Source organism: Dendropsophus ebraccatus, chromosome 12 (genome assembly GCF_027789765.1).
Source record: "Dendropsophus ebraccatus isolate aDenEbr1 chromosome 12, aDenEbr1.pat, whole genome shotgun sequence".
NCBI classification, from domain to species: Eukaryota; Metazoa; Chordata; class Amphibia; order Anura; family Hylidae; genus Dendropsophus; species Dendropsophus ebraccatus.
In genome coordinates, this window is record NC_091465.1 from 80,936,575 (window position 1) to 80,947,996 (window position 11,422).

Consider the following 11,422-nt stretch of genomic DNA (forward strand, 5'->3'; position numbering starts at 1 on the left):
ATACTACTTGGGCAACAAACAAGTGGTCTATACTACTGGGGCAGCAAGCAATGTGTTTATACCACAGGGGCCAGCACAAGAGGGGCCTATACTACTGCAGCAGCACACAAGGAGTCTATACTACTGGGGGGGGGGCACATAAGTGGTCTATACTACTGGGGGAGCAAACAAGAAGTTTATACTACTTGGGGAGCACACAAGTGGTCTATACTACTGGGGCAACACATAAGTGGTCTATACTACTGGGGCAACACACAAGTGGTCTATACTACTGGAGCAGCACACAAGTGGTCTATACTACTGGAGCAACAAGCAAGGGGTTTATACTACTGAGGTCAGCACACAAAGGGTCTATACTACTCAGGTCATCAAACAAGGGGGCTTTATACCAGTGGCGTAACTAGGATTCATGGGGCCCATAGCAAAAAAGTGTATGGAGCCACCCAACATACTCACCTGTCGCGGCGATATGGTGCTGTCCCCCTTAGGCATCTCTGAGTTTCTGTGCTCTGGGGTGGAGGGGGTGAGGGGTAGCAGGCTGCTTGGAGTCCATGCTGCTTGGGGAAGTTCTGAGACACCTGCGGGGTGCGGGCTGCTTTAAGACAGTGTGTGTGTGTGTGTGTGGTGGTGGGGGTTTTAGTAGGCCGCCGAGTCCCTGTGGGTGTTGGGGCTGCTCTGAGTCCCTGCGGGTGTGGGGGCCACTCTGAGTCGAGGAAGGGGGGTGAAAATCGGGGCCACTCTGAGTCAGGCTGACCTCCATTATACTGACTACTATGGAAGATGCTAGGAAAGCTGAGTGACCTTTATTATACTGACTATTATACAAGATTCTGGGAAAGCTGGATGACCTCCATTATACAAGATGCTAGGAAAGCTGGGTGACTTCCATTATACTGACTACTATACAAGATGCTAGGAAAGCTGGGTGACTTCCATTATACTGACTACTATACAAGATGCTAGGAAAGCTGCGTGACCTCCATCATACTGACTAAAAGATAGTGGTAAAGCTGGCTGACCCCATTAAACGAGATGCTAGGAAAGCTGAGGAACCCCATTATATTGCCTACTATACAAGATGCTGGGTGACCTCCATTATACAAGATGCTATGGAAGCTGGGTGACTTCCAGCTAGCAGAGAAAGTTACCGGGGCAGGGCTCATCGGAAGCTACTCAGGACTGTTGGCACTTGTAGAGAGAGGGAGATTGGTGCAGGACTCTCTAAATCTGTGTCAGGGGGAGGTGGTGGGGGGAGGCTTAAGAGGGGATTTCAAACCGCTCCCTTCATAGGGGTACAGAGGATCTAACTGCTGTATGTGATGGAGCCTAAAATATTTCTCTGTAGATTCTGTAGAGAGGATTCACAGCCAGAGGCGGGAGTGAAAGGCTCTGGTCAGAGAAGATGTCCCCTGTGAGTCACTGGATGTAACTGCATTCTGTTATAGGGTTGTAGTGATAGTGGTCATGGTGTGGCGGTATTATGTAATGGCATTATTGGTAATATCTTTCTGTTTTGTTCTGAGCAGTTTCGAGGCAATATATAATCACTGTATGGTGGTGTTATAAAGATTACTACAGTATGTATATATATATATATATATATATATATATATATATATACTTTTTATCATGTTCTCCAGTTGCACCAAACGGGACATTTCTTAACTAACCTAAGCATGAAGTTACTGAGTCCCCAGTCATGCTAAAAGCCTGTTACTATATGTCATAGAATTATGTACAGTATATGTATTACTATGACTTGTACATGGGTGCACAGGGGTCTCCTGGCATCGGGATGACCATAGTGACTTCAGTGAGATGAGAAATGTCATCAGATCTGTCACATTGAAGCAGAATGAGCAATAGCTGTGTAATTGTAATGTGGTAAAATATGAACATAATTCTAAATCATGAGACCCACATTATACAGACAGCATGAGAACAATAAACAGAACGATCAGGTCTACGTTTGCTTATGATTATAGATTAGAAATCCAACCCACAAGATGCTGCAATATAATCCAGGACTTTCTTCCCCAGTCATTCATCCATTCTGTGGTATTCCGCTATTCCAACCGCCTGTACTCAGCACATTCAGAGTCATACAGTAAGTATATATGCTTTATGCTAAAATTAAAGGGCTACTCTGAGCATTTATATGTTTAAATATATTGCAGGTGTTGCTTATAAAATAGGAAACATCCTTTTTCACTTACCCATGTTCCCCTAGGGCCCTGCTGTTGCATCTTTGGGTCACCCATTCATGGTCAGGCCACTACTTCCAAGATGGACTCATCTAGACAGTGACAGCCTGCTCAGCCAATCACTGGCCACGGCACTGTCCCACATCACTTATTGATTGGCTGAACGGGCTGCGACTACTGAGCTAAGTCTGTCTTGGAAGTAGGTGCTGGAGCGCTCAGCAGGGGATACAAAGATGTGACAGGAGGACCCAGGGGAGCGCAGTTAGGTAAGAATACAATTTTTCTTATTTTTTATGCAATATAGCTAAAAAAAAAAAAAAAAAAAAAAGGATGTACAATGGTGCCTTGGATTACGAGCATAATTCATTCCGGGACCGTGCTTGTAATCCAAATCCACTCCTAAACCAGAGCAAATTTTCCTATAAGAAATCACTGATATTTAGACAATTGGCTCCATAGCCCCCCCCCCCCCAATTTTTTTTTATATATATATATATATATATATATATATATATATATATATTTATTTATTTATTTTTATCTATTCTGAATAACATGTAGAACAGATAAAACATTTAGGAACAGCAGAATATTTGATATTATACTGCATAAACCTGAAAAAACTGCAGCTGTGTGTATAGCTGAGTGTAAGTGCAGGCACATTATAGCAGCAGTGTGTATAGCTGAGTGTAAGTGCAGGCACATTATAGCAGCAGTGTGTATAGCTGAGAGTAAGAGTAACTATATTAGAAGACAGGGGAATATCCCTTTAAATTCGGAATCATTTGATTTTTATAATTTATGATATAGTACATAAATAAAGTATAAAAAAAAGAAAGATGTAAAGATATAACTTGTGTTGATCAATTTCCATACGTGTAAATAACGGGGAAGAAATGAAGAACAATGCTCATAGTAATCTGTCAGTTGTAAATCAGTTTCTAGTTTGCTGACAGTATTACATAGCTGTTAGGGCAAAAAACACATGGGACCTTTCATATATCAGTCTGTGCTTCCGTAATAGAGAAAATGCCACTATATAAGTTTTTTGAATGTGAAATGAAATACATCATAAGACTATACGTAAAAGTACGGCCGTTGTTGCCATCAGCAACAACGGCCATACTTTCTGCTGAGTGGAACACTGCCTCTGCTTTAATGGGATCCCAGCCGGAGCGTATATACATCGTATACGCTCCGGCCGGGATCCCGTGCGCCGCCGCAAAGAACTGACAAGTCAGTTTTCTGCGACCGCAATTCAATAAATTGTGGCCGTAGGAAACCCTGTCAGTTCACACAGTGAAGCGAGCGGCTCCGGCTGCTCGCTTCACTGTGTGCTATGGGAAGCGCTGATACGCCCACATCAGAGCTCTGCAGCCGGAAAGATCATCCGTCCGGTACTTAAAGTGACACCGTCACCCCCTTAGTGCATTCTGACATCTCTACACAGGTGTAAAGGGTAAATTTTGTGTTTTTCATATCTTATTTCATATCATATGTCATGGTGCTTGTTCAAGTAAAAAGTGTCCTTTTATCAACTGCAGATTGTATTAAGTGGGCGTGGCCTCGCGGCACTAGCGCCACATAACCCCGCCCACAACGGCACGGTTGGCCCCGCCCCCTTGACGCCCATTGGTTGTCCAACGTAAAGGGGGTGGGGTCTAGACCTTTCGGCCAGCCTGTTCCAATGGCCGGCGAGGGGGCGGGGCCAATTGTGCCGTTGTGGGCGGGGTTATGTGGCGCTAGTGCCGCGAGGCCACGCCCACTTAATACAATCTGCAGATGATAAAAGGACACTTTTTACTTGAACAAGCACCATGACATATGATATGAAATAAGGTATGAAAAACGCTAAATTTACCCTTTACACCTGTGTAGAGATGTCAAAATGAACAAAGGGGGTGACAGTGTCACTTTAAGTACCGGCCGGCATGATCCGGGCAGAGACCGGCCGTTCCGTGACCCGGTTGTTTACGTTGTGTGAACATAGCCTAATACAACAATGAATTTTTTTTTTCACAGACCAAAACATGGCTTTCCTGAAGAAATCGATTTTCCTTGTACTGTTTCTTGGATTGGTTTCCCTGTCCTTCTGTGAAGAAGAGTAAGTACAAAATATTAAATACTAGAAAATGTACCCGGTGCTGCCCGGGTGTAAAGTGTCAGTGTGTTAATAAGATTTGTTCCAAGGTCGCCCAGGAGTCAAATCTACGGCCTTGTTTTTTCTTTTGTTTAAGTGGAAATCGCCAGGAGCCCTATATACCCCTTTATACACTATATACCCTGCCAGGTCTGCACTGTTTATGTAAATTGTAGCTTATGCACATTAGATATAAACTAAACTTTAAACATTCTAAATACCTAAAAGCCAAACTGAGATGTCATGTGATCAGACTGTACACAGAGCCTGGTTATATACAACAATGGCAGTTTTATATACAGAGCCTGGTTATATACAACATTGTCAGTGTTATATACAGCCTGCTTATATACAACATTGGCAGTGTTAGTGGAGGTCCTGTATACCTGTAGTGTATACAGCCTGGTTATGTACAACATTGGTAGTGTTATACTGAGCCTGGTTATGTACAACATTGGCAGTTTTATATACAGCCTGGTTATATACAACATTGACAGTGTTATATACAGCCTGGTTATATACAACAATGGCAGTGTTATATACAGCCTGGTTATGTATAATATTGGGAGTGTTATGCTGAGCCTGGTTATATACAACATTGACAGTGTTAGCGAAGGGCCTGTATACCTGTAGTATAAAGTTGGTGAAGGTCCTGTATACCTGTAGTGTATAATTCTGGGGTCCTGTATACCTGTAGTGTATAGTTTGAGGGTCCCCCCTGCCGACTGCAGACCATAAGTAAGGCATGTGTAAAGTAAACCTGCAGCTTATAATAATAAATGCATACTCAATCCTGCATCATCATAATCTGGCCCTTTTAGGCACTACCTTTCATCCTTGGTTAGGACAACACAGAAGAGGTTTCCAAGTTTCTAATACTGTTTCCCCCTCCTTACAGGTAGCCCCTGTACTGTATACACTCCCCCCCCCTTGCAGGTACTCCTATACTGTATACACTCCCTCCCTGCAGGTAGCCCCCATATTGTATACACTTCCCCCCGCAGGTAGCCCCCATACTCTATACACCCCCCACGCCTGTGGGTAGCCACCATACTCTATACCCCCCCTTGCAGGTAATCCCTATACTGTATACACTCCACCTCCTGCAGGTAGCCCCTATACTGTATACAGCCCCCCCTTGCAGATAGCCCCCATACTGTATACACTCCCCCCCTTCTTGCAGGTTGCCCTCATACTGTATTCACTCCCCCCCCTGCAGGTAGCCCCCATACTGTATACACTCCACCTCCTGCAGGTAGCCCCCATACTGTATACACTCTCCCCTTCAGGTAGCTCCCATGCTGTACAAACTCCCTTCTGCAGGTAGCCCCCATGCTGTACAAACTCCCCTCTGCAGGTAGCCCCCATGCTATATACACTCCCCCCTTCAGGTAGCCCCCCATGCTGTATGCACCCCCCCAGGTAGCCCCCATGCTGTATACATTCCCTAACACCCCCTTACTGTATACATTCCCCAACACCACCACCCAGCAGGTAAGCACCTTACTGTATACACTGTATACACTATACACTGTTAGGATGCCTTCACACCTACCGGATCCGCAGCGGATTTCACGCTGTGAATTCGCAGCGAAATCTGCTGCAGATCCAGTGTCATTCAACCCTATGACACTTCATACTCGTAGCGGGATTAACATCCCACTGCGAGTATGTAAATTAACTTCCTCGGTGGCCGGAGCGTAACTTACACTGACAGAGGCCGCCATCATCCCGCCCGCACAGACCGCTGTTAGATCATGTAGGCTCCCTCCAGTGTGTTCAGCGCTGTGCTGCTGCTGCCGGGCACAGCTCTCTCCTCACGGCTCTGGACGCTGAACACACTGGAGGGAAGCCTGCACCATCTAACAGCGGTCTGTGCGGGCGGGATGATGGTTTTCTCTGTCAGTGTAAGTTACGCTCCGGCCGCCAAGGGGGTTAGTCTACATACTCGCAGCAGGATGTCAATCTCACTGCGAGTATGTAGTGTCATAGGGTTGAATGACAGGATTTTGCTGCAAATTTGCAGAGTGAAATCCGCTGCGGATCCGGTAGGTGGGAAGGCACACTTACTGTATTTATTTCTATGGATCTGTTGTGAGGCAGCTGCCCTAGCAACCAATCAGCTTCCAGCTCCCTGTGAAAATGAAAGCAGTAATCCTATTGGTTGCTAAGGCTTCCAACTGCCATTTCAGCTGCAGCTAATTATATCACCTGTGTTTGCAGTGTTGAGATTTTCCCATTCATCTCTATGGGGCGCTCTTCCCCTTTCCCCTCCCCTTCTGTACATCTGGTAAGGACGGGACCTTCGCTCTAACCTTCCTGGGCACCCAATGTATCTGTGTGCCAAATTTGGGGTCAAACGGTTCAGGCGTTTGGAAGTCTATACGGGACAGACAGACAGACAGACAGACTTTCATTTTTATGATATAGATAAGAACAATGGGGGAAATTTATGAAACTGGTGTAAAGTAGAATTGTGTCAGTTGCCCCTAGCAACCAATCAGATTCCACCTTTCATTTTCAAAACAATCTGTGATGAAAGAAAAGAGGAATCTGATTGGTTGCTAGGGGCAACTGAGCCAGTTCTACTTTACACCAGTTTCATAAATCTCCCCAAATGACTTTAGGCTGTGTTCACTCATTTGCAGTTTTGTTGTGTTTCTTTGGTGACATAATTAAAGCTTATTTTAAAGTGTGGTCTCTGCATATTTGTCTCAATTGACTCCATTTTGGCATGTGATCAGCACTACCAGACTTCATCACTAGTAGAGATCAGCAAAGTTTTGAAAAATTGAGTTTGCCAGGTTCCCAAATTTTTGGCATAAAATTTGTCAACTTATGAACCTAAAAAACACACACTAAGGGTGCCTTCACACATAACGACTTGCAGCAGAAATCTTGCTGCGAGTCTTGCAGCGAGATTCGCTCCGAGGTAAGGTCCTGGCAGGCCCCTGTTACTACACACTATCTAATGCAGCCGCCCTCTTAACCCCTTAATTGGCTCCAGCGCTGTCGGTATACATTACCTGTCTCCTTGCTGCACGGGGTCCCGGCTTTCTGCTCTCCCGCCCAGCCAATCAGTGGCTGCGGCTGGGCAACACACTGATTGGCTGGGCGGCAGAGCAGGAAGCCGGAAGCAAAACTTGCAGCGAGATTTCCGCTGTGAGTCGTTACGTGTGAAGGCACCCTAAAACAGATAGAAAATTGTTTACTTACTGTACTTACCTGTCTGAGCTCCCTCTGTGTCCCCTTTAGTTTTCCTGTACCTACAATCTGCTCTAGAGGGACAGCTCTATAGCCAGTGATTGGCTGAGTGGGCTGTCAGTCTTGTCTGTCTGCTCAGCCAATCACTGGCTGTGACGTTATCCCATCTTATTCAGTCACTGATTGGCTGAGTGGGCTGTCACTCCAGAGATAGGAGTAAGAACTTACTCAGCCAATCAGTGACTGAGCAGGCTTTCACTCTTGTATGGAGAGTCACCCTTGCCTAGGAGCTTTCCTGTCTCAGTAAAAAATTGGCTGAGCGGGCTGGAGGTAGAGGGACACTAAAGAAGACACTGAGGGAGCACGGACAGGTGAACCTACGTAAGGGAACCTTCACTAACAAAAATAATAAGCCATACTTACCAGTCCACGTTCCTCCTGATGCCCTATGGTGCCAGATCTGATCCCCCTTAGTCAGTCACTGGCTGCGGTGAGAAAGAGTAGTGATTGGCTCATAGGGCATTGGGAGGAAAGCGGATATGTAAATACAGCTGTTTTATTGTTTTTTACAAAAAAAAAAAGCTGCACCACATTTTTTTTCCATTTTAATCTTTGTATCGAGCACTCAAGCATTTGAGTGCTCGCTCAACACTATTCATTATGTGATCAGCATTACCAGGCTTCATCATGTGATCAGTATAACCAGGTTTATCATGTGATGAGTATGACCAGGTCATAGTTGGCAACATTTGAATTTTTTTTCCCAGGGTCACGTTAGTGTTAAAAAGGGGTGTGTCTTATTATGGGTGTGGTCTCGGTGGGGTGTGGCCGATCATGGGTGTGGGTTCAAAATTTTCCAGTTAGAACTTACAGTCAGAACAACACAAAAGGAGTATTACACACCCCAATATAGGCTCCCAGTATATTACACAGCCCAGTATTAGGTCCCCAGTATATAACACGACCCAGTGTCAGGTCCCCAGTATATTACACACCCCAGTCTCAGGTCCCCAGTATATTACCCACCCCAGTATTAGGTCCCCAGTATATTACACACCCCAGTATTAGGTCCCCAGTATATTACACACCCCAGTGTCAGGTCCCCAGTATATTACACACCCCAGTATTAGGTCCCCAGTATATTACACACCCCAGTGTCAGGTCCCCAGTATATTACACACCCCAGTATTAGGTCCCCAGTATATTACACACCCCAGTGTCAGGTCCCCAGGATATTACCCACCCCAGTGTCAGGTCCCCAATATATTACACACCCCAGTATTAGGTCCCCAGTATATAACACACCCCAGTATTAGGTCCCCAGTATATTACGCACCCCAGTGTCAGGTCCCCAGTATATTACACACCCCAGTTTCAGGTCCCCAGTATATTACACACCCCTGTGTCAGGTCCCCAGGATATTACACCCCACTCAGAACAAGCTGAGTTTCAGAGATAGTACTTTACTGGCTGACTCTATATACTGGTAGTTTGTACCCATATGATGCAGCTGCACCCCATATCATCATACTACTACCCCTTCATCCTACTGCTCCTCCATCATCATACTGCTACCCCCTTCATCCTCCTGCTTCTCCATCATCATACTACTTCCCCCTTCATCCTCCTGCCCCTCCATTATCATACTACTACCCCCTTCATCCTCCTGCCCTTCCATCATCATACTACTTCCCCCTTCATTCTCCTTCCCTTCCATCATCATAGTACTACCCCTCTCATCCTCCTGCCCCTCAATCATCATACTACTTTCCCCTTCATCCTCCTCCTGTCCCTTCATCATCATACCAGTACCCCCTTCAGCATCCTCTTGTCCATTGATCTGTATTTAAAAAAAAAAAAAAACTATACTTCACCAGTATGGTTCCTCTAGTCTCCCAGGGACTACTCTCCCTGCTCTGCATGATTGACATCTCTGGCACTGGAAGGGGGCGGTACTTCCCGCAGCAGGGGGCAGAGCTTCCCGGGACATACCCGGTACATGGTTTTGCCGGGGCTGTCTCCTCAGAATTTGACAGTCCTGGCAAAAACGGCCCTGGTGGCAACTATGCCAGGTTCATCGTGTGATCAGCATTATCAGGCTTAATAATGTGATCAGCATTACCAGGCCTCATCATATGATCAGCATTTTTAGACTTCATAAGATGGCAACTAAAAACACCTGTGATGAAGCCTGGTAGTGTTTATCACATAGGAAATCCCAAATGGTTAACTGAAGCAAAATTGCAGAATTCACAAAACTGATGAGACTCTAATTATCTGAACAAAGAAGCACTCAAAACTGTGAACATGGCTGAAGACTGTGTTTCCACATTATGTTCAGAATGCATTCTAAACATGGAAGAAACCACATTTAATAATCATAAATGGCTTTTCCGATCTCATAGAACAATAGCACAGCAATAGAATTTGCCATCGTTGGTGGAACACTGACAGCTAGGACTATATTAGTGCCATTTATAAAGGGGTACTCCAGTTGACAGAGACTTAACCTGTAACATCACTTCTGTAATTGACCCAAATCTATCAGTTGTCACCCAGCCAAAGCAGAAGCAGAACGAGCCAGTGGTGGGCAGGTAGCAGGCAGTTGGCTCTGAGGTGAAATGCATGTTGGGAGATGTAGTTTCCTGGACGGGTGCTATAATGTAAAACTGGAATTATTTGTAAAAGGTGAAATATAACATATAATATTAATATTATAACAACTACAGAAGATACAAAACACTCTAAAGTGAGTTCCTCTATTTTTTCCTCTCTTCATATTTTGGTCCACTCCTGCCTGTTGCCTGGGTCCCATTTCTGTGAATTTTTACTAAATACACATTACCTTCTAATGCAGGAAAAGAGAAGAAGAAGAGGAGGGGCGGGATGATGAGGAACGGGAAGAAGAAGAGGACGAGGAAGAAGAGGAAGAGGAAGAAGAGGAAGAAGAGGAAGAAAATGAGGAAAAGAGAAATGAACGTGCAAACATAATGTGATTAGGTCAAAAATATATTAAAGCATACGTGTATATATCATACATGTCATAAATATATTAACACGCACAGTAAAGAGTCGTTTCTATGTCAATAATTATATCATCTTTTTCTAGACGGGTGGGCTGGGCTGGGGGGCAGGGTGGCATCTGCCCCCCGGGTTGGTCTTCCCCAGTACAGTATAGGGCTGCACAGCTGCCACTCACTGACAGCTGGTTGAAGGTCCTGCAGTTTCTTACCGCTCCAGCGCTCCTTTCTCTGTCACCTAACAGTGCTGAGGGCCGCCACTGAAGCCCCGCCCCCATGATGCCAAGCCCCGCCCCCTTAACAGACCCCTATGCTTTTAACTAAAGTCTATGAAGCTTATAATTAAAAGCAAATTGCTGTGCTTTCTCCCTTCGGCCACTAGAGGCTGCTCTTTTCCCCCAGCTGTCACTCCTGCAGACTGGATAGAGGAGCCTGAAGACATAGAAGATGGTGGTCTGCAGGGAGCCAGGTAACAACTGTACAGGGGAGACCTACACAGACACAGAGGATACATATATACACAGGGGGAGGCATACATAGAGGGTACATATATATACACACACACACACACACACACACGAGGAGGCATACACAGACATACATATAGGGTAGAGGAGCACATAGAGGATATATATATATATATATATATATATACAGGAGGAGACATACACAGGTGCATGTCTGTGTGTTAGTGGAATGAGTGTGTGGTAATGGAGTGTGTGTGTGTGTGTGTGCAGTAGCGGTTACTACAGGGGTTACGCATCAGAGGGCCCGTGTCCGATCCTGCCATGGACTGGGCCCCCTCATCACACACTTGCAGCACCCCACCGCCAAGCAGGCCTCCCGGGTGCTGC

The 11,422-nt window shown here is 45.4% G+C and overlaps 1 long non-coding RNA gene across 1 annotated transcript; it reads left to right on the forward strand.

Annotated features, from left to right (window-relative positions):
* The first annotated feature begins 2,023 nt into the window (after nt 1-2,023).
* Nucleotides 2,024-10,617, forward strand: LOC138769799 (uncharacterized). The gene is made up of 3 exons (XR_011359310.1): nt 2,024-2,107; nt 4,227-4,308; nt 10,406-10,617. It is a non-coding gene; the product is annotated as an uncharacterized lncRNA (long non-coding RNA).
* The last annotated feature ends 805 nt before the right edge of the window (nt 10,618-11,422 follow it).